This window comes from Pseudopipra pipra, chromosome 1 (genome assembly GCF_036250125.1).
Source record: "Pseudopipra pipra isolate bDixPip1 chromosome 1, bDixPip1.hap1, whole genome shotgun sequence".
NCBI lineage: Eukaryota > Metazoa > Chordata > Aves > Passeriformes > Pipridae > Pseudopipra > Pseudopipra pipra.
The window spans coordinates 150,555,307-150,582,014 of NC_087549.1; the positions used below are offsets into that span (position 1 = coordinate 150,555,307).

The 26,708-nt window shown below is 38.5% G+C and overlaps 2 long non-coding RNA genes across 2 annotated transcripts; both read left to right on the top strand.

Moving 5' to 3' along the window:
• The first annotated feature begins 9,932 nt into the window (after positions 1–9,932).
• On the top strand, positions 9,933–12,779 carry LOC135404226 (uncharacterized). Its single transcript, XR_010425601.1, has 3 exons — positions 9,933–10,018; positions 11,886–12,092; positions 12,706–12,779. It is a non-coding gene; the product is annotated as an uncharacterized LOC135404226 (long non-coding RNA).
• An 11,830-nt stretch (positions 12,780–24,609) lies between these two features.
• LOC135404232 (uncharacterized) lies at positions 24,610–26,025 on the top strand. Its single transcript, XR_010425602.1, has 3 exons — positions 24,610–24,884; positions 25,250–25,364; positions 25,970–26,025. It is a non-coding gene; the product is annotated as an uncharacterized LOC135404232 (long non-coding RNA).
• Positions 26,026–26,708: the final 683 nt, after the last annotated feature.

Here is a 26,708-nt window from a genome sequence, read left to right on the forward strand (position 1 = left end):
TCCCTGATGGTACCAATCAAGCAAAGTGTTTGATCACTGTTTGTGTGTTTGCCTTCATTAGGGCGGCCTGGCTTTTAAGGATAGCATAGTTCCTTCAGTAGAATTCTTCCAGCAAAACCCACAGTAACTCTTATCATCAGAAAAGATTCACATCCTACTCAATAAAGAAGAAAAAAACTTTAGAGAGTAATGGATTCTGTTGATGTAACTAAGAGAAATACCTTCAGGTCTTGCCATTAATGTGTTTGTGTTACTGTCTAATATCTGTTGCTAGCAGGCTTTATACATTTTATTTAAATAAATACAAGCAATTTCAGATCTGAGGATAAATGTTGTGGGGTTTATTTTGCTCAGAAAGGGCTTGCATTTTTTAATCGAAAATATGGCATAGTGTGATACTAAATGTATTTTGGGCTCTGATCTTGTATATAAGAGATAATATATTTGACTTTCAGATTTTGTCTGTAAAAGGTATAATGAACATACACCATAGCCTGGGAATAATAAAAAATAGAAATTCAGGAATGAAACACAGTTATATATAACTCTAATTTCTAACCAAAACCTTTTGCTACAAGGGAAATTGGGTGCAAATATTTTAATGCATGCCTGAAAGTTCAGCTGGTTAAAACCTCAGAATGACTTTTGAAACAGGAAACCTTTTGCTTTCTTATATTTACACATATATTTCCAATTGAACAAAAATCTCTCTTTGCTTTTCATACATGTAACTATAATTTCAGCAGAAAGAAAATCGTGGATTAATACTTAGGTGATTATTCTTCAAAGGTATCACCCAAGCACTTTTTCCATTTGTACAGTGTTGTCAGTGAGATCATTGTGGGATGATGGGGAGAGTTAAACCTAGATGGGATTCAGAATTTCAGGGTAAAAAGCAACTGCAACTCCCTGGACAGACTGAGGTCAACATGCTTCCCAATACGATGTTAAACATCTGCTCAGAGGAACAGAACGGAGTGTGGAAGCAAGAGGAGACTCTGTGACCCCCTCCATTCTAATCCCAGCAGAATGGGAGAACATTGTGGAACTGAGACCGTACAGTGTCTGTCTGACAAGGGAGAATCAAGATGTTCTGCTGCTGAAGCCAACAGCCACATCAAACCCCTTCCTCAGATGCTGCCGCAACCACCACCCCCTCCCATTACGTAGACCAATCAGAAACAAAAGGTATTTCTGACTAGAGCCACTCAAACTCCACCCAAACCCAAACAAAGTAGTATAAAAGTAGGTTGTGGACAGGGGGAAAGTGGGAGAAGACCTCCACCGAAACTGCTGGGATCGGTCAACGGGCTGAGTCCATCTTCTCTCCCCAGAGGGATGCCTTGGGTAAGAACTACACTCTACGCGCATTAAATGTTGCTTTTAGAACTAAGGCTTTTGCTTGTGCTTACCCCATAGCATATTAGCAGATTGCTTTGTATCAGAGCCTGTACTTGCTCAATATCTGGATCAGTAGATTGCATTATCACTGACAACCTTTGAACCTTATTAACCTGTCTCAAATTGTATTAATAAAAAGTGTTATTCCCTAAACTGTTAAAGTGAGTCCTTGCAGTTGTAGGGAGCAGAAAACACCTTGGCAGGACCCACTGAGGGGTTTTTTCTCTGTTGAGTCCCCCCTAACAAAGGTGTCGAGGTGCCCTCCGACCTCATGACTCTGTTGGTGAAGGGTCTCATTACGAGATGCTGACAGGCTGTCGGACACCAGGGTCTCGACTTTCCTGGGGGCACCGACAGGCAAAATCTAAACTCTCACCTTTCAACGTGACAATTAGAAAATTTCATTTATTGTTGTTAGAAACACAGCCATGCTCTTCCCTCCATCCGTCCCCCAGGCATCCCAATGCAAAAGAAAACTTTCTGCGTGGGCAATGGCCAGGGAGCAAGGATGTTCTTGGGAATAGAACGGTGAAGGTGAGAAAACAAAGATTTTCTGTCTCTTTGGAGATAAAAACCAGACAACATTAGCTTCAGAAAGCAGTGTGAAGGTTTTTTATTTTGAAGGGGATGTTGTAAGCATTTTGATTCTGTGAAATCTCAATTGCCTATTTCTTAATTTAGATATTATAATGTATTATATCAAAATATTTAGGGATGCACATATACGTGTGTGTATATATATAAAAATATGTACAGACATGTTTTTAAGTCTTAGGTGTGGTTTTATTTGAAGTACAGGGAGCAACTGCATAAGAAAACGTGCCTTTAATGTAGAATCACTATATTGCTGTAAATGTGTAGCTCTTCCTGTAACATCCATGTGTCAGGAAATTATTTTACTAAACATTGATATATTTCTCATATTAATTACTGACTACCTTTTGTCTTGTTTTGTTGTCTCAGGAAATGCATGGCATTCCTCAAATCAGCTGTAGTAATCTTTAATCTTACTGTTATACTCATCTTGACATAGTGAATTTTCTTTAACTACACAAATCTGGAATGTCTTTCTCCCAGAAATTCTGGAAGGTGACTGGTGATTTTTTTCAGGATGTTTAAGTAATGCACAGTCCTGCCGGTTACATACATTTCTGATTTTGGAAGTAATGAGTGATTATATTATAGTATAGTAAATATTATATTAATATTTTGATATTGTGAATAACTTTGTATATTACATTTGTTAAAAAAACAAACCAAATCCAACAACAGTCCCTCCAAAAGAACCCCTCAAAACAACCCAGTAGTAGATATTTATCCAAATACTCCAAACCAAAAAGTTTTCTTGGGTTGGGGGTAGGAGTGTGAAGTGGAGAATGGGGGACAAAGTGTTAGGTGGAAGAAATGGCCACGCAATTTAGAAACAGCAGTAGCCCTCTAAAATGCCCAAGTTTGATTTCATAAAGGACTAAAATCTGTTAAGTCTGCTGATAATTATTGAAGTATTTACTTTTTTTGAAAACGGAGTAGGTGATAGCTGTAGCTTTTGGCAAGGTATTGTACAGCATAGAAAAGAGAGTTTTGTCTGTCCTGTTTCCTAATGTGTTGCTCTGAGTTGCTTTCTCATTTTTTTTCTTATTCCAGATGAAGAAATGAACACATCTTTATTCCCCTGTGGAAGATTCTACTAAATGCATCCTAAAACCAAACTAAGCAGTTAGTTTACTCCTTGTTTTTTTCAGATCCAGGTGCTCACAGGAAATATTCGGTGGGTGGCTCTTGAGAAGAGAATGGATAGAAATAATTTGGGACTCAGAAGTGGTTATAATACATGTAAAACTAGATTGAAACATAAATAAGGACATTTTTATGTTTATGTTCCTTCTATTTTTCCTATCTCGAGAAACTCCTCAAAAATGCCCCTTACTGACTTTGCTTGTGTTTTACTGTGCAGTTCTATGAGTTTAAATTCCACTTCTATGGACTGTTGGAGATCTATTGGTCAATAGTTTGATTGCTGTTACCTTGCAACACCTAAAAGGAACTCTTTGTGCTTTTAGGGAGATAAAAGGAGTTTTGAAATTTGTATAAATGGAACCAAATCAAGGAGTTGTGTATAAGGCTTGAATTTGTATTTTGTTTTTCAATCCAAAACTCTAAATCTGTTAGTTATCATCTCTAGTGATAAGTCATTGCCCCAGGAAGCATCTTGTAAATTGTGTCTCTTAACACTTTGTATTAATACATTCATTTTTTGACATAACTTTGCTATTCTAGAAAATTATCTTAAAGCTCAGCTTTTATCTTAAGAAATTTCAATAGCAAATTGTACTTTAGTAGTGCCCAGTGTCTGCTTCATTTAATGAGTTGTTGTTCATCTCTTTCTATTGCTTTGCACGTCATTTGTTCAGTAAATTTGATCAGTCTCTGTGGAATACTTGGCAGTTGTTGAAAGGCCCAAAAGTCTGCTGTTCTATATGAGCACTTGTATGTGGCTGGCACGGGTCTGTTGAAGAAATCCTCTCACGTTGTCCATGAATGCTTGTCCAATTATGACTTCTGGTCACTGTTGCTGAAGGGAATGTGTAAGGGTTTTTTGCTTTTGATCACTGCTTTTGTCAGATTCAGTCTTCATTTTTTTTCAAAAATTCAGCTCCCAAATCCTTAATATTAAAACAATGTTTGCATTTGCTAAAACAGTTTTCTTTGTTTCATTTATTACAGTCAATATAGCTCCCTAAAAGCTCAGTCTCTCTGTTGTCCTTAAAATTGCTTTGAAGATCAACTCGATCTTCTTAGAATTATTAAAAGTTAAAAAAAAAGAAAGAGCATCTTGATTTTCACTTTATCTTTTGAGCTTTCAATTGGAAATGGGTCTGTGTGGTTTGGCAAAGTACCAGTTCTTTGGTTATATGCTTCCATTTTGTTACCATGGCAAATTCTAATCTCTGAGCTGTGGTTCCTGATCAGATCTGAACTTGCTTGTAAATTTCCAGAGGTGGAAAAAAAAAACCACTGGAGTCCCATAAACCCAAATAAAATGGTTGTGCAAAGATTATTGCTTGCATATTCTTTTTAAAAGAATATATCGGCATCTGAAGAAGAGAGCTGTAATTGCAAGAGGGTATTGATCCTCTAACACCTATGGTCCATAAGTGAGCTCACAAGACAGAAATAGCACAGCTGGACCTCAGCAATGAAAAATGCAGAGTGTTTCAAAGAATTAGGTGTTGATCTTTGTTGGGGGTTTGTTTTACATTACTCTTTCTTTTAAATGAATGAGCTTCTAGTTGGTTTTGCCTTATATCCTGGGTGCATCAAACAGAGCAAACACAGGGGTGACCTCCCTCACATGGGGCACAGCGTGCAGTTCTGGACCCCACAATTTAGGAAGGATGTGAAGGTCCTTGAATGCACCCAGAGGAGGGCAAAAAGGCTGGTGGGAGGGCTGGAAGGAATGTCCTGTGAGGAGGGGCTGAGGGCTTTGGACTTGTCTAGTTTGGAGAAGAGGGGGCCGAGGGGTGACCTCAACATTCTCTACAGTTTCCTGAGGAGGGGAAGTGGAGAGGGAGGTGCTGAGCTTCATTCCCTGGTATCCAGTGACAGCATGTGTGGGAATGGTACAAAGCTGCACTGGGGGTGGGTTTGGGTGAGACATTAGGAAGCCTTTCTTTACCAAGAGAGGGGTTGAACATTGGAACAGGCTTCCTGGAGGGGTGGTCCATGCCCCAAGCCTGTCAGTACTCAAGAGGCACTTGGACAGTGCCTTCAGGAACAGCTTTAACATGGTCAGCCCTGAATTGCTCAGACAGTTGCACTGAATGGTTGTTGTGGGTCCCTTCCAGCTGAAATTCCTGTTCTACTCTATTCTATTCTATTTTGATGCAGGGATACACAGAAGTCAGAAATCATTTATCTAACAGGTAGTAGTCTAAAGCTGTGTATTATTTCTGTTATTTTCTAATTGTTCATAGCTTTTTGTCTGAAATTGCCTCTAGCACTGGAAACAAACCTTCAGAAGGAAAAATGGATCACTGGTATTGGTCATCAGAAACTAACAGCTTTCGACGTTTCACCCCTGAGTCTTTGGCTGCAATTGAGCAAAGAATTGCTGAGAAAAAAAAGCAGCCAGACAAAGAAAAAGAGAAGAATAAGGACCAAGGAGTTGAAGAAGAACAACTTACTCCCCGGCTTGATCTGCAAATCTGCAAAAAGCTGCCATCCCTTTATGGGGACATTCCATCAGAGCTCATTGGGGAACCCCTGGAGGATTTTGATCTGTACTACAGTGACCACAAGGTTAAAACTTCCAAAAGCATTTCTTTGATTTAACTTTGTCTGCTGAACTCTTAAGAGACAGTAAAAGCTCTAGCTGGGAGATGCTGGGTTTTGATTGTTGTGCAGACAGGTCTTTCAACATTCCTGACATCTTTTGGGGCAGGAGTGCTAAGGTGTTCTCTGCTTTATGGCATGAAGAGGTATCTTCAGTTTCAGTCAGCAGTCAGATTTAATGATGAAGACATAATACACATGATTGATACAGTTCTACAGGAAATATATTCTGGGATAAGGGATGCTTTGTTTTGCAGAGCAATTTCTATGATGCCTGTGGTATAAGCAGTGCCTGTCCAAGAGTAGATCATTTTTGAATTGCAGATGCTTTCACTGAATTACAAAGATTATGCCAATTAGGGGAAACATGTTTGAGATATTTCCAGCACTCTGTGTAACAAACCCATGTATTTACATTGTTGTAAATTAATTTTCTGTTATTTTATGTGTCGTTGGCTTTGTTTATTATACCATATTTATAGTGCAAATCCTCCATGCGATTGCAAAGGGGTTGGTGTTGTTGCCTGGGGGAGTGTCTAAAGTAGATGCTGTAGGAATCCCTCCACAATTAAATGTCTGTTGTATGATTGCTTACTGTTGAGGGGGACTTGACCTGAAGGGCAGGAGGTTCCATGCAGTGCTGTGCTGCTGTCTTTATGAAATGAGCAGCAAGGCATTGGAATATAATAACTGAATGGGAGAACATGCAGAAGACTTTGTTCTTCCAGAGATTTGTTTTCTCCAAGTAATCAAAGTAATAGTGTTGATGAAGAGAAACTGAGGCTGATTCAGTTGAAGAATGTACATTAGGAAGCTGTGTTTTTCATTCACGATATTTCATTTTTACATGTAGCACAAGTACAGAATTGCATGGAACTTGAGGTAGCTTAGAAGGAATTTATAGTGTTGCTTGATAATTTGGGATACTTCAAATTTTTAATTTTTCCTGTGGATGTCAGGGATTCTGGCAGTCTTATCCAATGTCTATTTTGTAAATAAGATTTTGTAGCCTATAAAACTATCCAAGAGTAAGGTACTTTGGAGTGTGACTGTGACCATTTTTGCAGTCCTAGAATAGTAATTACTAGTTAATTGCTTTAAGTAGTTTAATTACTTTGACCAAGGGAATATGATTGCTTGCTCTTCACGTTCATTCTCATGACTGCTTCTTCCTCTCAGGCAATAATGCACTTTTATAGAGCTGCTCTCTTTCCTTCCAAATGTGTATGGCCAGGTCACAACTGCAAGTAAGAAAACAGGAAAGCTTTTCCCATAATTGCAGTTCAATATAGTTCTAGATGCAGACTTGAAAACCTGAACATTTCCTTTTTGGGGAAATTTTAATTCCTTTAAATATTTCATATCCTATGAATCTTTTCTTTGTAGACTTTTATGGTGCTAAATAAAAAGAGGACTATTTTCCGGTTTACTGCCACACCTGCCTTGTGTATATTTGGTCCTTTTAATCCCGTCAGAAAAGCAGCAATTAAAATTCTGACCAATTCATATCCTTTCATTGGTTTCCCTTATTTGAATTTTAAAATATTCTGTATCATTTTCTGTCATTCTGTTCCTCTTTTTATATGAATGTGAACATAAACTGTGTTATACATATGGCTGTGATAGAGATTTTTTAAAAGTTTTGTTGAATCTAATGTTACAACAGCTGAGATATTTCCATGATGTTGGTAGAAACTGATATTTAAAATCAATTTTGCAGATATTGGTATGAAACAACCTTTAGAGGCTATGGTATGATATTGCAGCCCTTTTCCAGAACTTGTTCGAAATCTCTGCTGTGGTCACAAGGTTAAATTAAAAACACACAAACTAACAAACAAAGCAAACCAGGGACTAACTTAATAACCCTTGTTATTAGGATATGAAAGATGGGATTTATGGTGAAGCTTTGCTTGAAGAGTCTCATGTTTTCCTAAGAAATACGTTCCACACTCAAGTTTAGAATGTTCAGAAGAGTGCCCATCTTTCATATTTTTGAAACAATAGAACTGTAGTTTGGAAAATATCAGAATGTGAAGGATTTGCAGATGCAAAACCACCAAGTGAGTAGTTTCTGCTTTTTCTGCCGAACATCTCTACTTATTTGGAATTATTAGTTCTTAAAAATAGGCCCTTTTAGTGGAACTTATGTCAGACTTTGAATGTGCATTCCTACTATTAGAAATTACTAAATTTACTATTCACTTTCAATTAAACCTTACATTTAAGAACCATGTTTATTTAAAAAACACCCCAAACAGTTTTATTAGATGACTGGTGAATTTTTATGAAAGAATGTTTTTTTCTTATGCATGTTTTCACTGCCTACCACGCAAAGTGAGAAAGCTTTCTGAACTCCTGCAGAGCAGGGGTGTGTTTTGCTAACATGTAGATATGGAATCCCAGTTTCCAAGAATATTGGTTATTAGTAATGAAGCATTTTCAACTGGTTTTCATTAATTTATGTTTCTCATCTCTTCTGTTAAACATGTTATGTCCCACTTAAGTTCTAACTTAATTTCTCTGAAAAACACATGAAATGTCCTGAGCATATTCAAAAACAAAGTTGTTATTTGAATGTCTGTATGCTTTTTCTGTGGAAAACAGGACCTTCTGTGAACTTCATTGTTTTATAATGTAGCATTTTTTCCTTAACTTACTATTCACATGTTTTGCTGTCTTTATTTTATGTACCGTGTTATTCAATTGTGTGCTTATGGCTGTACCTGATATTCCACTACCACTCATCTGGATTGAGTAAGTATCTCAGTGGCTCTATGTTCCCTCTTTTTCCATGGATACTTACATGAAAAACTGAAAAATTTAAACAATGTGGTGATCTAATTCAGGGCCTTGAAAATTCTCAGTCAGACCTCTGAGGAAGATTGAGGATTGTTATTATATCTCACAGTCTTTGGTGGACCTTCAGTGCCTTTTCTCAGAGGCTCACACCATGTGCCCTTTCCTCTATGTTGGCTAATTTTGCCATCTGCTGTGACATAGAAGGTTGGCCCATTTTTTCTTTTAAGGAATGAGACTTTTAGAGAGACTGTGGGGTAGAATTCTAACTTAATATCTCTCATTCTACAGCAGTAACCTGAATGTCTGTTATGGTTGGCTCATGCAAAAACTAGAAAGGGATAAATGTCCATTCTGTTCTTTCTTCCTGTTTCCTGGTGACACTCCTGGGTCAGTTGTTCCCATTATAAAGGCATCTCTTTGTAATGTCTTGCTACCCTTTGTACTTGTGTACTGTATCCAGTGCAACTTGACTTGTTCTAGAATTAAATCTTGAAAATGTCTCCAGAGCCCCTTTTATCTTGGGATAAACATGGTGATAAGAATAGCTTAATTTTCTGTAGGTTTACTTTCCACGACAGAGTTTTTCTCAGACTAAATGTGTAAAATGCGCAAACTTCACAGGCTGAAAGTTTTTTTCAATTTTTTGTTCAATTGCTCTTTCGTTCTATTGTTCTGTCAGAATGTTGAGGCTTTGAAATTTTCCAGCCTGCTTTAGAACACAAACACAGTGCTAAAAAAGTTTGCTAAGGAAGTGTGAGCTCTCCTTCACCCAGAAATAATATCGTAGGCTTCTGTGAACTTTTGTGGTTACAGATTTACTATCTGAATCTTACTAGAATTAAGGAACACATCTTCTTACAGCCATGATGCTTCTGAAAGTAGTGTAATCAGCCTATTTTACTTCACATTGTCTACTTTTAGTCCATGTAGGGGCTAAATCTTAGGAAATGCCTGAATGTGCCTGAATGTGACTCAATCTCATTAACGTTTTTATTTCTATAATCCTAATATACCCTTTCCTCCTCAGAAATGTTTTTACTGCCATATATTCTATTGAAATATTGATAAAAATAGTAGCAAGAGGATTTGTTTGGAATGAATTTACTTTTCTTCGAGATCCGTGGAACTACTTGGATCTTTCTATTATTATCATAATGTAAGTAAAACTCAGTTTTGTTTTACACTCGAGGGACAAAACCACTGATAAAATACTATCTGATGTTGCTGAAATTCCTGAGAGTGTTTGGCCTCCTACCTGCTAAAGAGTTACTGTGCTTGAACCACCATTTGCATATGTGCAAAGAGAAAAATAGTCATAGACTGGCTCAACAAGGTTATGGTTTGAAAAGTTACATCCTTGCCATTCAGTTACATGTGGTTTCATTTTATAGGTACATTGCTACATTTATAGCATTAGGCGGTCTTCCACTTTTTGCATCTGTCAGAGTACTGAGGACTTTGAAAGCCATTTCAGTAACACCAGGTAAAGAACAATCTTACTGATATCCTCTCCATTTCACCAGTCTGCTGATTCTGATTCTTCTCCTGTTCTTGTCCTCAGCTTTCTGGTCACCTTGTGTGACTGCTGATGGGATCTCAAGGTGTGACTGTTTTACAGTCTGTAGTAACTCTCAGCAGCACCCTAACAGAATTATTTTATTCATCTTTCCTCCAAATGATTTTGACAAAGGCAAATTCATTTTCTGCATTTTTTATCCCAACACTAATGTTCAATTTTAATTAGCCCAGTTCCCTTGCCTTTTTACCTTAGTCTTCCTGGAGCAGCCTCCTCTATTTGATGTGTTCTCTTAACATAATATGGTTATACCCCCATATTTCTGTTTCCTTAGCTTAATTAGCTTGCTAAGATTCATTGGCTTAAACTTCTCTGGTTTCTTCCTGAGAATGCTGACTTCACAATAGTTAAGACTTTCATTTGTTTCCTTGCTGACCACAGCCACTATATGGATTCAGTGCAATACTTTCAGTGGTATGTTGCATATACCATCCAGATACTTGATATGTTTCCAAGTCATACCCCTAACTAGGATACCAAAGGATGATTTCAGGGTCTACCTGCAAAAATTCATTTGAAAATCTATCAATGACTGTATATATTGTCATAATATATAGTAACTTTACCTCTTCTATGTAATTGAAAATATAGTTTTGATTTAACTCTGGAATTGTAGCAGGAATTAAACATTGAAAGTGTTTAATTTTATTGTCAAACCACACATAATACTTTTCCTTTCATATTCAGCTTGGAGAACAGAGATCAAGTATAATTTGACTTTTTTTCTTATGAAAAATCCTGGATATCACTGTCTGCTTATATCATATATCAGATTCAATTATTCTGCCTCAGTATTGGGCTTAAGTTTATATATAAGGCATTTTCTCAGAATCCCAAAATGGTTGAGTTTGAAAGGGACATCTGGAAGTCGTCTGGTCCAGCCTCACTGCCCAAACAGGGCCACTGAGAGCTGGTTACCCAGGACCAAGTCCAGACAGCTTTTGTGAATCTCCAAGGATTGAGACTCCACAGCCTCCCTGGGTAACCTGTGCCAGTGCTCAGTCACCCTCTCAGTAGAAAATTGTTTCCTGATGCTCAGATGGGACATCCCATGTCTCATTTTGTGCCCATGGCCTCTGGTCCTGGCACTGGGCACCACTGAAAAGCACCTGGATCCATCCTCTTTGCAATCTCCCTTCAGATTTGTGCATACATGGAGGAGATCCCCCTTGGGCCCTCTCTTCTCCAGGCTGACCAGGCCCAGCTCAGCCTTTCCTCGTGGCAGAGTTGCTCCAGTCCCTTCCCCATGTTTGTGCCCATTTTCTGGACTCTGCAGTGTGTCCATGGGCCAGAACTGGAGCCAGTAGTCCAGCTGTGGCCCCACCAGGGCTGGGTAGAGAGGAAGGATCACTTCCCTTGACCTGCTGGCCAAGCTTTGCCTAACACAGCCCAGGAAACAGTCACCCTCTTTGTCATTGTAATGTGTCTTTGGCACAGGGTGAAGTACTTGTTTAGTGTAAATCAAGCACAGAAATCTGTCCATGTTCATTAAAGTTTGTAAGACTTTGCTAAGATACCATCTTAATTTAGAATTTGCAAGATAGCAAAATTAGTGTTAGTACTAAACAGAAGCCAAAGAAATTATGATTAGGAAATGTAGGGAAAATGCTTTAGTCACTGCTATGCTTTGTTTCACCTCATTTAATACTCAGAAGTTACATACCAAGTTACTCTGATTGTTTTTAACATCCTTGCAACTACTGTGTCTTGTCATATGGGAATGTCACTGCATTCCTCTTCTCATTTTGCTCATTATTGGATCTTATTTTTCTAGGTCTGAAAATCATCGTAAATTCACTTTTTGAATCTGTTAAGAAACTTGCTGACATGATGATCTTTACTATATTTTGCTTGAGTATATTTGCTCTGATAAGCCTCCAGCTTTTTATGGGCAATTTAAGATTTAAATGTGTCCTCAATAATACTGTGTACAATGACTCATTATGTAAGGATCCCAAGATCTATGTACCAAGTGATGAAGGTAAATGTTATTCTTTTCTCTCTTTACATAATTTGTGTATCTTCCTATGAATGTCTTGAATTTCAGAGGTATGTTAAACTATAGTTGCATGTATTTCTCCCAAGAAGGAAAACCCTTCCATTTGCACGAGTCTTAATAGGAAGTCTCTGGGACCAGTGAATGTGAAATTAGTGAATCTTGGATTTGGAGAAAGATTAGCAGGCTGTGGGATAGGATGGGCTGAGTTTTCTATAAGCATTTGCCTTTTAACCTCTGCATGGTACAGGGATCCTAATTTTAGGGGTACTGCACAGGGAATGGTTATTTTTCCATCACTTTTTCTGTATTTCAGGGATTTTGCCTACTTCTCACAGCGATTCTTACTTTTAGCAGAGACCAAATGAAATCTTACATTGTGAGTTGTGCAGTAAAGAGTTCTTATTTTTTTTAATCTGTCACAGAGACAGATCTGCTGAGAATCAGCCCTATACATCCTTTGTTGTGAAAGGATCCTTCCCAGAGCTTTGATCCATCAGGGTGTTTATCAAGTGCAGTAAATGTATGGTTTCCTGTCAGAAGGCTGTGCAAATTGACAACTTCTGATTTTATGATTCCTTGATTTATTTTTTATTAGATATCTGCCACAGAATGAATGGCTCTTCTGACATATTGCTCTGTGGGTTCAGTTCAGATCCCGAGTAAGTGAACAAAGCAGTTTTAGTACTTTCTTAATTTGTTCCTCCAGATGTCCTGTGGTTTTATTTCTGGTCTAAAGGAATGGTGAGGATTTTTCAGGAAGATAGGGTGCATGTGTGTCGTTAAAGGCATATATTTCACCTCAGAAAAAGAATGAAGTACAAGGATGCAACCAGTTATGTATGTACTTTGTTGCTAACCACTGGGAATGTAATGGTAAGGTAGAATGATATAAATGAGGAGAAGAAGAGATCAGTAAAGACCTGTTAGATATTAATAAACTCTTCTCTCTTCATCTTGGTGAATTATTTAAAACTAAAAATATTTCCATTTTCCCCCTCTCTGTGTATTTGTTTGAACATATCCTACATCAGGGTAGAGTCCTACACTAAGATTTCTGTCCAGTTTACTATGATTAGACAAATGGCTTTCTAGGATGGTTTGATATAAATCAGCCCTTCTGGCAGAATTAAATTGGGGAATAATGAAATGGACTTTCAGATAAACTGAACAAAACTGGTGTTGTCTTTTGGGTGCTTTCAGGTACTGTTAAATCTCCAAGTAAATATTGTTTAATCTTTATTTTGGGGTTAGGAAAGAGTGTCCAGAAAACTATACCTGCCAGAAGGTTGGGCAGAATCCTGACTTTGGTTATACAAGTTTTGATCATTTTGGCTGGGCCTTCCTCTCTGTATTCCGTCTGATGACACTGGATTCCTGGGAGCGTCTCTACAGACAGGTGGGTACTTTTATTACCTGATAGAATGACTTGACACATGCAATTCAGAGCCACTAGAAAAATCTCTACTGGTTTTAACCTTACTGACACCACATTTCCTTCAAAATCCACGTAAATATTAAGGAAGTAGGTTCAAGTGACTAAGTTGTAACACCTTCTGCAAGGGACATGGAATGGGAGCAATCCTGTTGGGAATGCCCATAGTTCTGTAGGAGAACACACTGGGGTCAGTGGCTAAGAGTGAAATATGAGTATGGAACCACCCAAGGATTGGGATATACAGGAGATCCAGCCAGTGAGCTCAGTGCTGCTGCAGGGAGCGTGAGGACTTGTTGCCTTCTCTGTTCCTCTTCCTTTTAAGTCCTGACTCCTCACCAAACCTTTTGGTTCAACACTTTAGTTTCAGATCATTTTTGACAACTGATACTAAAAATTTGGAGGCTTAAAGTTTTGATTCAGAGAGTTGAATGTAACTTTTGAATTCTGGTGGTTTTTTTATCAGAAATGCAATAAAAATGCATGCAGACAACTTTCTGGATCCCTTATGTCTATGCAATGCCTTTGCTAGCCAAGAATTATCCTCTGCCTTGTCCATTTTAACTTTTTTTTCCATCAACCTTTTTTAAGACTTCTTTTTTAGAATAGATATAACTTCTTTTTGTCATTTGAATGTCTCAGAGCTTAATTTTGAGCCATCTCCTCTGCTGCCATTTAAGCAAATGTAAGAGTAAGATAATCACTCTCAATATTGACTCTTGATTCTGTAATTATAACATCTTTCATGGTTGTTTAGATAATCCCATCTTTATTTCTGAGTTTCATTAATTTCTTAGGTAGTCACCTCTATAGCTCTTCACTGCTGAAGTTGTCTTCTCATAACTTAACCTTTGATGTTCATTTAACCGATTTGCTGGGAGATATTTAATTGAATTTAATTTTAAGAATGGGTCTTATTAATTCTTCTGTGCAGTTTAAGGTATTGTTATGAATATTTGAGGTGTTATGCTAGAAAGAAAACATGGTGTGAACATAAAGTGGATTTTAACAGCTGAAATCCATTTACTTCAAGGCTGAGGGAACTCTTGACTGGGTGTATTTCTAGACCTTCTGTATAACTTGGACTAGAGGCTGATCCTACTCTTGTTTAATAAAAATAGTGCAGTATGTTAACCCTTTGTATTGCATAGGAAAAGAAATTTTTTAAAGTTAGTTTGAAATTGTGTTGTAAACGTTAGTTTGTTAAGAATATATCACAACTTTTACCTTTTCCTCACAGACTATCCGTACATCTGGAGTGACCTGCTTTTTTTTTTTTGTGGTATTCATCCTTCTCTGCTCATTTTATCTCTTCAATCTGATCATGGCTGTGGTAGCTACGGCATATGAAGAGCAAAACAGAGCTGAAAGAGAGGCCAAGAAAAAACTACTTCAGGAAGCCCAAGAAATTCTAGAGAAAGAACAGGTTTGTAAATTATTACATATAATAAGTGGTTCCTTCTGTTTTCTTCTGTATGTGAATTAGGGAAATGATGTTTTGAATTAAACATGTGCTTCTTGCAATACTTTCTCACAGTTCATTTCTCTTTGTGTCTCTATAAATGCATGTGTGTATGTATATATGTATATATGTATATATGTATTTGAATATATAAACAGAGGTCCTCCATCAACCTGCACCTCAGGAAATCCCCCATCATCCCCACATCACCATTGGCCAATCAGAGCTCAAATCAGTCCAACAGTTTAATTACCTCGGTAGCCTCATCTCCTCAGATGGTAAGATCGACGGAGAGATAGACAACAGGTTAGCAAAGGCATATAGTGCTTTTGGAAAACTCCACAAAAGAGTATGGCGTAATAAACACTTGAAGAAAAGCACCAAGATCAGTGTTTACAAAGCCATAGTGTTGTCGACTCTCTTATATGGCTCCGAATCATGGGTCATCTACCGCCACCACCTGCGTCTCCTAGAACGCTTCCATCAACGCTGCCTCTGTACAATCCTAAACATGCACTGGTCAGACTATGTAACCAACACGTCTGTTCTGGAGCAGACAGCTGTCACAAGTATTGAGGCCATGCTGATGAGAACACAGCTGCGATGGGCAGGGCACGTCTCCAGGATGAAGGACCAACCACCGCCTCCCTAAGATCTTGCTTTATGGTGAACTTGCCACTGGCTGCTGCAAGAGAGGAGCCCCGAAGAGAAGATACAAGGACTCCCTGAAACAACATCTCAACCTTGGCCATATTGATCACCATAACTGGTCTACTCTGGCCTCAAATCGGGAGGCCTGGAGACACACCATCTATAACGCAGCTGTCTCCTTCGAGAACACACACAGGATCACCCTCGAGGAAAAAAGGCAACGCAGAAAGAACCGTGTATTGCAGAATACACCATCTAAGGAGTCTTTCTGCTGTGCCTTTTGCAATCGGATTTGTCTGTCACGTATTGGCCTCATAAGCCACCAGCGTGCCTGTAGCAAATGTGGATAGAGCCTTCCCAAATCTTCGTTCGCGAAGCCTAGCCATGATATAAACATTTCTGTGATACAAAAAAACATCATTGAATTTTAGGATTTGCAGACCTGACATTGTATAGGAATGGCTTACTGGCAAGTTTGTACATTTTATGGTATTGCATAGGTGCTGCTCTCCATGGTTTTCCCTGTTCTTGTACACTACCATTATTGCTATGGACAGAAATTCCTTTCTCTGGGTATTCCTTCTTGCTATTACTGTGTAGTCTCATGAAGGAAATATGAGTGGATACATTTACATCCATGAGAAAAATTGTCATTTCTGCAGTTCCCAGAAGCTGGAAGTTTCAGTGCTGACAGAGTTCAGGCCTGATTCAAAAGCCTTCCAAGAGCCACAGTGCTCAGCACTTTAAAGGTTGTCAGGCCTCTTTCTGAGTGACAGGATGCAGGAGGTCTATTAGTTGACGAGAGCAGGAATAGTCTTTAGCCAGGATAATGCTGTTTGTTCCATATTAAGTTCCATGTTGACATCCAGAGACTGCATTAGTTTCTTTGCTGTTGTTTTGAAGAGTTAATAGACACACATCAGATTTCCACAGTGTTTCCTCTTGGCATAGTATTGTTCCAGTCATTCATACCTTGGTCTCTAAGGGACCAAGGATCACCTGTTTTTATTTCTGATAATCATTGAGTCATTGTCCTAGTTAGGACAGCTGAAGACCAGTTCATCATGGTGGGTGTAACCCAAAACTGTGTATTCTATAGCCTTCCATGCCATTTCCCAGAAGCTAGACTATTGTTGTCAATAGACTATTCGCACCCTCTGCCCATAGAGCCTGACTCCTCAGGCTATAAACTAGGTGTTAAGAGGCCTGTGAGATAGGAGGATGCTCTTGTCCTCACACCCTTTGTGGAACTCCCCGCCCTGAGGGGAGCACTGAACATTCCTGCCTGAACTGGAGGATATATAATCTTGGAGTCTTGGAACATTTTTTAACCACTCTGTGGGATCCAGAGAAAGACTGCAGCTCATCGCTCTCAACCAGACTTAGACCACCACTGGACTGCAATCACCACTTTTGACCAGACTGCAACAGCTCTCCCACCAGCATCTCACTGCAATCACCACTTTTGACCAGACGGCAACAGCTCTCCCACCAGCAGGTTCTTCCCCTCTCCCTTTACTTTGGACTCAAGCGGGGCCCAAGGAACACCACTTTGTTCATGCCCCAGGGAACTGGGTTATACATTTGGGTTTTGTGGGTTAAGACCAATTGTTTGTTTGTATGATTGTACTTACTGTATTATTTTAGTAAATTGTTATTCTGACTTATAATCTCTCCTTTGAGTTGAGTTCATTTCCCCTGCTGGTTAACTCTAAACCAGCACAGTCATGGAATCATAGAATGGTTTGGATCACAAGGGACCTTCAAGATCCTCCAGTTCAGAATGAGCTGGAACACCTTCCACTAGACCAGATTGCTCCAAAGCCCATCTAACTTGGCCTTGAACACTTCCAGGGATGGGACATCCAGAGGTTTTCAGGGCACCTTATGCCAGTGCCTCACCACCCTGCCAGGAAAGAAGTTATTCATGACGTCTAATCTAAATCTCTCTTCTTTCCCTTTAAAAACATTAGCCCTTGTCATGTCACTACTTGCTCTTGTAAAAAGTTCCTCTCTAGCTCTCTTAGCCCCTTTAGGCACTGGAAGGGGCTCTAAGGTCTCCCTGGAGCCTTCTCTTCTTCAGGCTGAACGACTCCAACTCTCTCAGCCTGTCTCCAGAGCAGAGGTGCTCCAGCCCTCAGAGCATCTTTGTGCCCTTGGGCAGGTCCATGTCCTGCTGATATTGGGGGAGCCTGGAGCTGGACACAGCACTGCAGGTGGGGTCTCATGAGAGGGGAGCAGAGAGGGAGAATCACGTCCCTTGACCTGCTGCCCATGCTTGTCGTGATGCAGCCCAGGACACAGTTATTTCTGGGCTGCAGGCCCACCCTGCTGGGTCCTCTCAAGCTTCTCATCCACCAGAAGTGAAGCTCTAAGCCAAGGCAGCAGGATGCGTTGAAAATTATTGGTAAGACCTATTGTATCTTGTAGCTTTTTATAAAAGATACCTCTGATTTACCGCTTACAGTCAAAAATGTCAGATTTGTGAGAGGCCATATGAATATTCTCTAACAAGTATCCAATTTCCTCATTAAGGTGTAAGGCATCACCATTTTACCAAGTTCCTCCTCTAGAGCTGTTGGCAGCTCTGTAATGTTTCCCTGCCTGACATTCCAGCTTGACAAGCTTTACTTAGGCTTTTCTTCCTTCTAGTTTCCTTTTGACAGGATTAGTATTTTAGAAAAGTTGAACATCTTAGGATTTAGATTGAGCCCTTAGTGTTCTGTTGTATTTGGACTCAAGGTCCTTTTCAAAGCAAGAAAAGGGAAGTAAAAGAATAAACCATAATATTCTGTAATTCAGAGACAAAACACAATATTTAATGTGACAAGAGGAAACTTGAATTACAGCAGCTGACAAGTAAACCTGTTTGGTCTTTCCATATTGTGAATAGCATTTTGTATTCCTGTCTTTTTATAGCAGTTTAATATTTGAAAGCTAGAAATTGTTAGTGTAAAGCATTCAGAGAGCGTAAGAATTTAATGAGTAAAAATTAAATTGAATATTATCCTAGTCCATGTGTTGGCATTTGCCTTGTGTTAATAGACAGACCTTTGGCCTTTTCTTTTACAGGAGTTGGCTGCAGCAGAAAGCAGTAAGGCCTTGCAGGTTGGGTCTGAAATGCCAGTTGGTGACTTGAAAAACTCGAAAGGAAATGAGAGTAATAGAGAAACACCTATTTTAAGACAAAACGCAATTTTAGGTGATCAGGAGAAAGAGGAGCAAATATTTCATTCACAGCCTGGTCACTGCCACAAGAAGCTTGTAAGTATTTGAAATAGAAAATATATTCATCAGACATGCATGTGATATGACAAAACTATGAGCAGAAAAGCTTTCTTTCTTTGAAGTTTTTTCCCTCTGTTGTTTTTTCTTCTTGCATTCCTTGGAATAGCTTGTTTTTTAAAACAATCTGAAAATTGTATTTTGGGATGTTAGGGAGACAGCACTATTTGGACTTGAAAATGAAGTTGGAAGTGGCTGTCAGTTGTACATATTATTTCATATTGAAATGATTTCACATTAAAAAAAGAAAAAAAAGAAAGGAAAGCCTAGAGCATGATGCAGTGTGAGATGCTCTGACATAAAGTTCTTTTATTAGTCAAATAAATATAAACTGCAACAAATGTGGCAACTACTTGTGGCTCTCCTGCAACTGAGGACTCTTCAAACGATGTACTCTCTACTTTCATTGCAAAAGAGGCTAAGGATGCTAAGTCAAAGAGAAAAAAGTATATCAAGTAGAAACATTTTGGTAGGACTTAATGAGTTTATAAAGACTTGAATGGATCATTCCTCTAGTGCATATTCCTATTTTAAATCCCAGTTTCTCATCCCCAGTTAAAGACAGATGAGCAGCAGTAACGAGGTCAGTGTTGTATTTTTTGTTTTATATATTGTCACCAAAGTAAAGCTTCCCTTCAATGTGTATTTAAAAAGGCATATTTATCTCATGCTGGACATAAATATTGTATTGCCAGTTTTTCATATTCCCTTGGTATGTTATCTTCTGTTGTCTTTCTAACCAAAGAGGCAGATCCTGCTGTCCTATAATGTGTCAGTGGACTCTATTAATGATCCCTTCCGAAGACAGAGGTTAATGAGTGCAGCCATTATTCTTACAGACTTTTCAGGTAAGTCATTTTTCCTATGGGTTTGTGTAATGTGACCTGAGAGATCAAACTGTCTCAAACACTCAGCATTATTTTAAAAGCCACTGGGGAAATTAGGTTGCAAATGTAAACTTCGGGAAAACAAAGATTCTCATATAATTGTGACTGCAACTCACAGTTACCAAGGGTAAATCATGCCTGACCAACTTGATTGAAAGAAGAGAATTTCAATGTGTGTGTAAGCAGAAACGTTGCCCATTTTCAGAGGAACAGGTTGTGCAGTCTGTGACCTGATGGCTGACCCTGCTTGGAGAAGGGGGTTGCACTACAGATCTCCTGAGCTCTCCTCCAACCTCACTTATAACCCTGTCCTCAGCTATGGACACCTGTGGCTGGGCAGGTTCAACTCACAGGAAACAGGTTGTCATTGTCCCAGAAACAGTGATTTCTCTCCTTAATGCAGATCCTTTATCATCCTTTAATCGTGTAATCATAGAATCATGGAACAGTTTGTGTTGGATTGCACATTAAGGATCATTTTGTTCTTACCCCCTGCCACGGGCAGGGACACCTTCCACTAGACCAGGTTGCTCAGAGTCCCATCCAACCTGGCCTTGAGCACTCCCAGGGATGGGGCATCCACAACTTCTCTGGGCAACCTGTGCCAGGGCCTCCCCAGCCTCACAGGAAAGAATAATAAACATATGAAGAGGTGGGGAATATCCCCTGTTTCTGTCATTATGACATTTGTTGGTGGTGACCTGCAATAGCCTGTGATTAGTGTAGCCTATTTTGCATATTAGGAGTGAAACAACTCTTTTCAATGATGCCATTCTGCTCACATGAGATTGATTTTTCTTTCCAATCTTTTCTCTGACTGTCTTTTTCTTCACACTATGATATTCCACATAGGATTATTCATATGCCACTTTCTCTCTTTCTCTGCTAGAGTCAAAAGTGAAATGTCCTGCATTGTGGAAACGTTTTGCTCTAAAGTGTCTAGTTTGGAATTGTTGTCCACTCTGCAGAGCAGTCAAGGAGAAGGTGAAATTGGTGATTTTGGATCCATTTGTTGAACTCTTTATCACAGTTTGCATTATCTTGAACACCTTATTCATGGCTATGGAGCACCCTGACATGTTGCCAGAAACCAGAAAATGGATTACTAGAAGTGACCAGGTAAGTGAGGTCTATGTTAGGGTGAATATGGAGTTATAACCCTGTATTTATACTGGAATAGTCCCATAAGGAGACAGACTTCTTCAGTGACTTTTTTCTGAATTTCTTTTTTTTCTTTCCAGGTCTTCACCCTGATTTTTACACTAGAAATGATCTTGAAAATCATTGCTCTAGATCCTTACTACTATTTTCAGAACAAGTGGAATGTTTTTGATAGCTTGGTTGTTTTGATTGGCCTACTGAGCTTTGGGACCAATCTGTCACCTTTCAGAGTGGTAATGATTTCTTTGCTCTTTTTTAAAAGTACGTGTATTGTATAGATTTGTGAAAGATTACAGTGAAATACCCTCTCATTATTTTCCTGATTAATCTGTCAAATCAGTTCTCTTTGTTGGTAAATATTAAGCCAACATGAACATTTCATTAAAGCAAATATTAATTAATATTAAAGAATACTTTAAAGTATGTTTATTATACTGTGTATATTGGATACTACAAATCCTCTGGCACAGTGTGCTGCCAGGGAGATCTGGCCCAGCAGAGAGTTCACTGGTTCTCTGTTAGGTCTGTACAGTGGCACTGCTCAGCTATATAACGGAGCTTTCCTCAAGGCTTAGTCTTGGCCTTGAGGGCTCTTCGGTGCTTTCCTCCATTTTGGGGAGAAAGAGGAATCATGCTGAGATGTCCGTGTATAACATTGCTTTTATATTTATGTCCTTACTGCATATTTTTAATGTTAAATTTACTAATTATTTCAAAATTCTTCTGAGCATTTCAGTCCACAAGCCTAGAAATGCAGCTGAATTCTGTTTCCCCTTGTTTATCATGACTGAGAGATTTTCACAGCCCTGAATGCTAATTTGACTAAATACCTTCTTTTTACTTGTGGGGGTACATAGAATAGGTCCCACCTGGCTTTTCAGATCCTATTTTAAGTCTGTTTGGTGAGAAGTATAAAAAAATATTTGTCTTATTGCATTTGACCAAAACTCAGTAATTTCATAACCTTTTCCAAGTACTCACGACCTACTTCACTATATACCTGTTAATTGTATTGCTATTAATATTATTACACTGGCACACTCTCGTATCTAACTTAGCACAAACAATTTGAAACCTTCCTTTGATACTTCTCTGCTCTCAATAACATTAACTCTTAGAGCTTAAGCACAGCACTTTTGCATCAAAACAATTAAAAGCCTTTCTTGGGGAAAAATGACAATGTTACTGCAGTAAAGGCAGCAAGATAAATGCAGCGTCTGGTTTTTGTGTGGGCTGTGCTGTCTGGGCTGTGTTTGATCTTTATTTTTCACTTGTGTTTTATTTTACAGATCAGAATCTTCAAATTGGCAAAGTATTGGCCAGCCTTAAATAGTCTTATGAAAATAATTCTAAACTTATTTGGTACTCTGAGTAACCTCACTCTGGTTTTGGCTATCACTGTATTTATTTTCGCTGTACTAGGAATGGATCTTTTCGGCAGATCTTATGAAACAAACTTCTGTAAAATAAGCACCACTGAGGATTTACGCTGGCATATGAAGGATTTCAGTCATTCAGTCCTGATTATATTTCGAATCTTATGTGGAGAATGGATTGAAATGATGTGGGAATGTATGGAAGTGGCTGGACAAGGGATCTGTATTATCTTTTTCTTGCTAGTCCTGGTAATAGGAAACCTGGTGGTGAGTTTTAAGCTGATTCCCAGTCCCTACTGAATGCATCCAGTTACACTGGCAACTGATTTTTGCAGAGGGAAACGTTATCATTTCAAGAGTATTCACACTATTCTCTTTTCTGGATGTCACTTGACATGTTTTTCTTCGATATTTTTTTTTTTTTTACTTTTCCCCTGTCTTTCTCACACAAGAGGTAGAAGCAATACCAAATTATTCCCTCTCCCCACAGTATAGAAGTGCAGTGCTTCTGATAATGTGTTGTCTGATGTCTTCATCTTTTGTGTTGATAGGATCCAATAACCAACTGTTCAGTGCTTTTAATGCTTATCAACTTGTATTATCAAGAGTTTACCATACCCAGATTTTCTGGTTTGTATGACATATAGTAGATGAAATGTAAATGTACAGGAAGACAAAATCTTTTCATCTGCTTGGTTTGTTGGTCTATACCAGAACCTTTTGGATGGTGGTGTTATTAAAATTCATCTTTGCTGTTTTTCAACATATCTGTTTCCTCATACGTTATGGACATCAGGGCAGGTGAAAATATATTTGATATACCCAAACCCTCACTTCCTTCCTTTTTCTCCTGCCATTCCTTCCAGAAGGGGCCAGATCATACTATAACAATGTTGCAATATAATAGTAAATAATTTCATGGCAATGTTGATGAAAGCAAGACTGAGGGTTTCTGAAGTGACTTTTCTGTTAGCAGTGGTGTCTCCAACTTACTTTAACTATTTTAAGGTGGTCAACTTGTTCATTGCCTTGGTGATGAGTTCATTGAATACTGATGCCTCAGGAGGACAAGAGGAACCTGGAGAAAGGACTAAATGTCAGATTGCCCTTGCACAGATTCACCAGGGCCTGAAGTCTTTGAAAGACAGAATTCTGGATCCTTGTGGCAGAAAACTGAAAGGAAGCCTCAGAAAAACAGACGAAAAGAAGACTTTGGAAGAAATTTCTGGCAAAAACATAGAGGATAATAATTATGCCATGACAGATGTCAGAAAATACATAGACAACAATTGCTTTGACATGGAGTGTTACTATAATGAAGAGAATTCCTCAATATCAAGGAAATATGAAGATCTTTCCAGCAGTCACAGTACCTGTGTTCCCATTGCAAAATCAGAGAGTTACAGTGACAAAAGTGATGATGAGCACTCTGTAGTCACAGAAACAGAACACAGAAAACAGGTAAGAACTGTTAATATTTTAAAAAATACTGTAACTTACATCTGTAATTGCCATCTCAAAGACTCAACAGTAAATATTATCCCTTCTGTCATTTCTGCCATTTTACTTTGTTCTTCTAGTCTTCATTTTCCAAAGACATTTTGACTATCAACTTTTTCACCGTTCTCTTCGTGGATAGCCACAATTCTGCTTTGGTCTGTTTTGTTTCCATCTATTGCTGTCAACAAATAAATGAAGTTTGACTGACACAGACATTCCTTCTTTTTGTCTCCTTTGCCTTACACATTTTGGAAGGCAGCCTCTTCTGATGCTTGCATGTCTCTTCTCAGCTGCCATTTGCTGTGGTTTGGGTCATATTAGGAAGCATTGCCAATGGAATATCTTTGTACAAGTTCTCAAAGAAGCAAAAATTGCTGATCACCTTAGAATCATCTGTGGCCATTTCAAAGATGTTATCCAGAAGCATTTGATGACAAAAACTGCTGCAGTGGAATCTGGTCTTTCTTGGAATTTGTGGAGACAAAAGGACTGAGAACTGATTGGGATCACTTAGGTCTTCTGCCTGTAACTGGAAGCATGAGGCTGTTGGGGTCCAGCTGCAAAGGTTAATTGGATGCAGGAATCCATCCCTGGGCTAAATGTATTTCTTGGGGAATGATACATTTCCACAGTAAAACCTCAAGAGCACACTGTTTGAAATCGAGGAAGAAACCATTCTATTACAAGCATTTTATGGATATCATTTAATTATCTGTAAAAAGACAAACATGCTAGTGGAAGATTCTCTGCCCATGACAGGAGGGTTGGAACTAGTTGATCTTTAAGGTCCCTTCCAACCCAAACCCTTCTGTGATTCTAAATTTTGTGGATGTTCTGTAAAAGAATTCTGACTTTTAAGAATGACTGTCGGAAAGGTTTCCATTATTTCCTGCAGGGAGACAGATTAGAGAACAGCATAGAGAACAGCAACAGAGTTCAGGCAGCTTCAGTCAGATTTCTAGGACTCCTGAAACCATAAATGTTTTCACAGTAACACATGAAAAGCAAGAGCAAAAAGAGGTAATTCTAACTTTTATCATCTTGTGGAATATGCTAGAGATTCAAACTGTCACAGCTGTTCTCTCATTCAGCAATGACAGGACAGGCTGGGATTTTCTGAAGAGTAGCAAATATAGTGCCTGTGGAGGTGGCACATCTGTCTAGAGACAGTAATAGCATGAAGGGTTGTGTCTCATCAATAGCCATGGTTAATGGTGTAATTTAATGTATAACATTGGTAGTTCAACAACAGTAAGGTAATTTATAGACTGCAGAATTCTTTTGGGGAGGAGGGCAGGGGGATGATAAATTTCATTTATTTTTGGTTTTTTAACCTTGTTAATGAAAAGCAAATAAATTCTCCTCTTTCTCCTTCTCCCATGCAGAAATGTGGTGCTGCTCACAGCTTTTCTGAAGCCAGCAGTGAGGATGCAACTGTTGGTCTGGAGATGTTTTCCCAGACTAAAAACTCACACCTGCCTAAGGACTGTTTTGGAGAAAGTAGGAATCTTTTCTCTATTGTGCTAACACCAAATGAACCAGTGTTAAAATGTACCCTCTTGGAACATGTCCAAATTAGCAGAATCTGTTTTCCTGCTCATCCCAGTGTTGACATCCGTCTTTGATTACCTGACCATCTCCTTAGACTCCATTGCCTCTCATGCTTCAATCCTGCTGCCTTTACAGATTCATGGAGAGTGTTTGTGGTGCAAAGCAGTGAACAGGAAGTTGTAATGTCTCTGCAATGCAAAAAAGTGTAATAATCAGTAAAAATATTAATTGACTAACCTACTAGTAACATACTATCTCTTTTCAAAACAAAAAGGAGAAATGCAGAAAATAACGGTGCTTTTTTTTGTGCCCACAAGCCTTTCTGCAGAAGGGCACAAAAGCAACTCTCTTTTTCCCATGTATGAGTTGCTCTATTAAAAGAGTTTTGTCTTTTCTTTAGCTTTAGATCATTTCAACCACAGCATCACCTCATAGGTAAAACAGCACATTCTTTCTCTAGTCTGTAGAAGCTCTCTTTAAGATGTCTTATACTTTTTTGATTCCATGTCTCAGCATTTTCCATGGAACCAATATACTGTTCTTTCTCTTTTCAGATTGTGGTAAATGTGTCCCATGTTGTGTAGTGGATATCACTAAATTTCCAGGCAGAAGGTGGTGGAACTTCAGGAAAACCTGCTACAGAATTGTTAACCACAGCGGGTTTGAATATTTTATGATTTTTGTGATAGTATTGAGCAGTGCAGCACTGGTAAATTGCATTTAATTTCTCTAATTTTGAATTGATTGTTGTCAATAAGGAAAATAATAGTATTTGATTGATTTCTTCTACTCTGACATTCCTTCCCACAGGGAGAGATAACAGTGTAATAAATGCATCCCTTAAAAGTGATAAGGCTTTTCCCCACTTTATTTATATATTAATATAAAATCCATATTTAAATATATGGATTTAAATATATGGAATTGTGGCTTTTCAAAGAATATAATTCTTCATACCTTTGTGTGTAAATTACAAGACTAAACCAGAGTCTGAAATTACTCAGCACTTCTAAATAAAATAACACTTCTAAATGTTCAAAGTAAGGTAACTGCTCAGTAAAAATGTAGATTCAAAATCATCCAAACATTATGATTAGAATCTAAAAGCGAAGTTGGCTGTAAACTGATAGGTGAGGTAACGTTTCATTGCTGCCCTGATCAGATCCATTTCTACTCAAGAATAAGGGAACTTCTATGATTTGAAAGCATATTCACTCTCAGCTGAAAATAATTTGTTAAATAAAATGTTTTTAGTGCAAAAGGAACATAACCAAATAGTCTGAAAGGGATCTA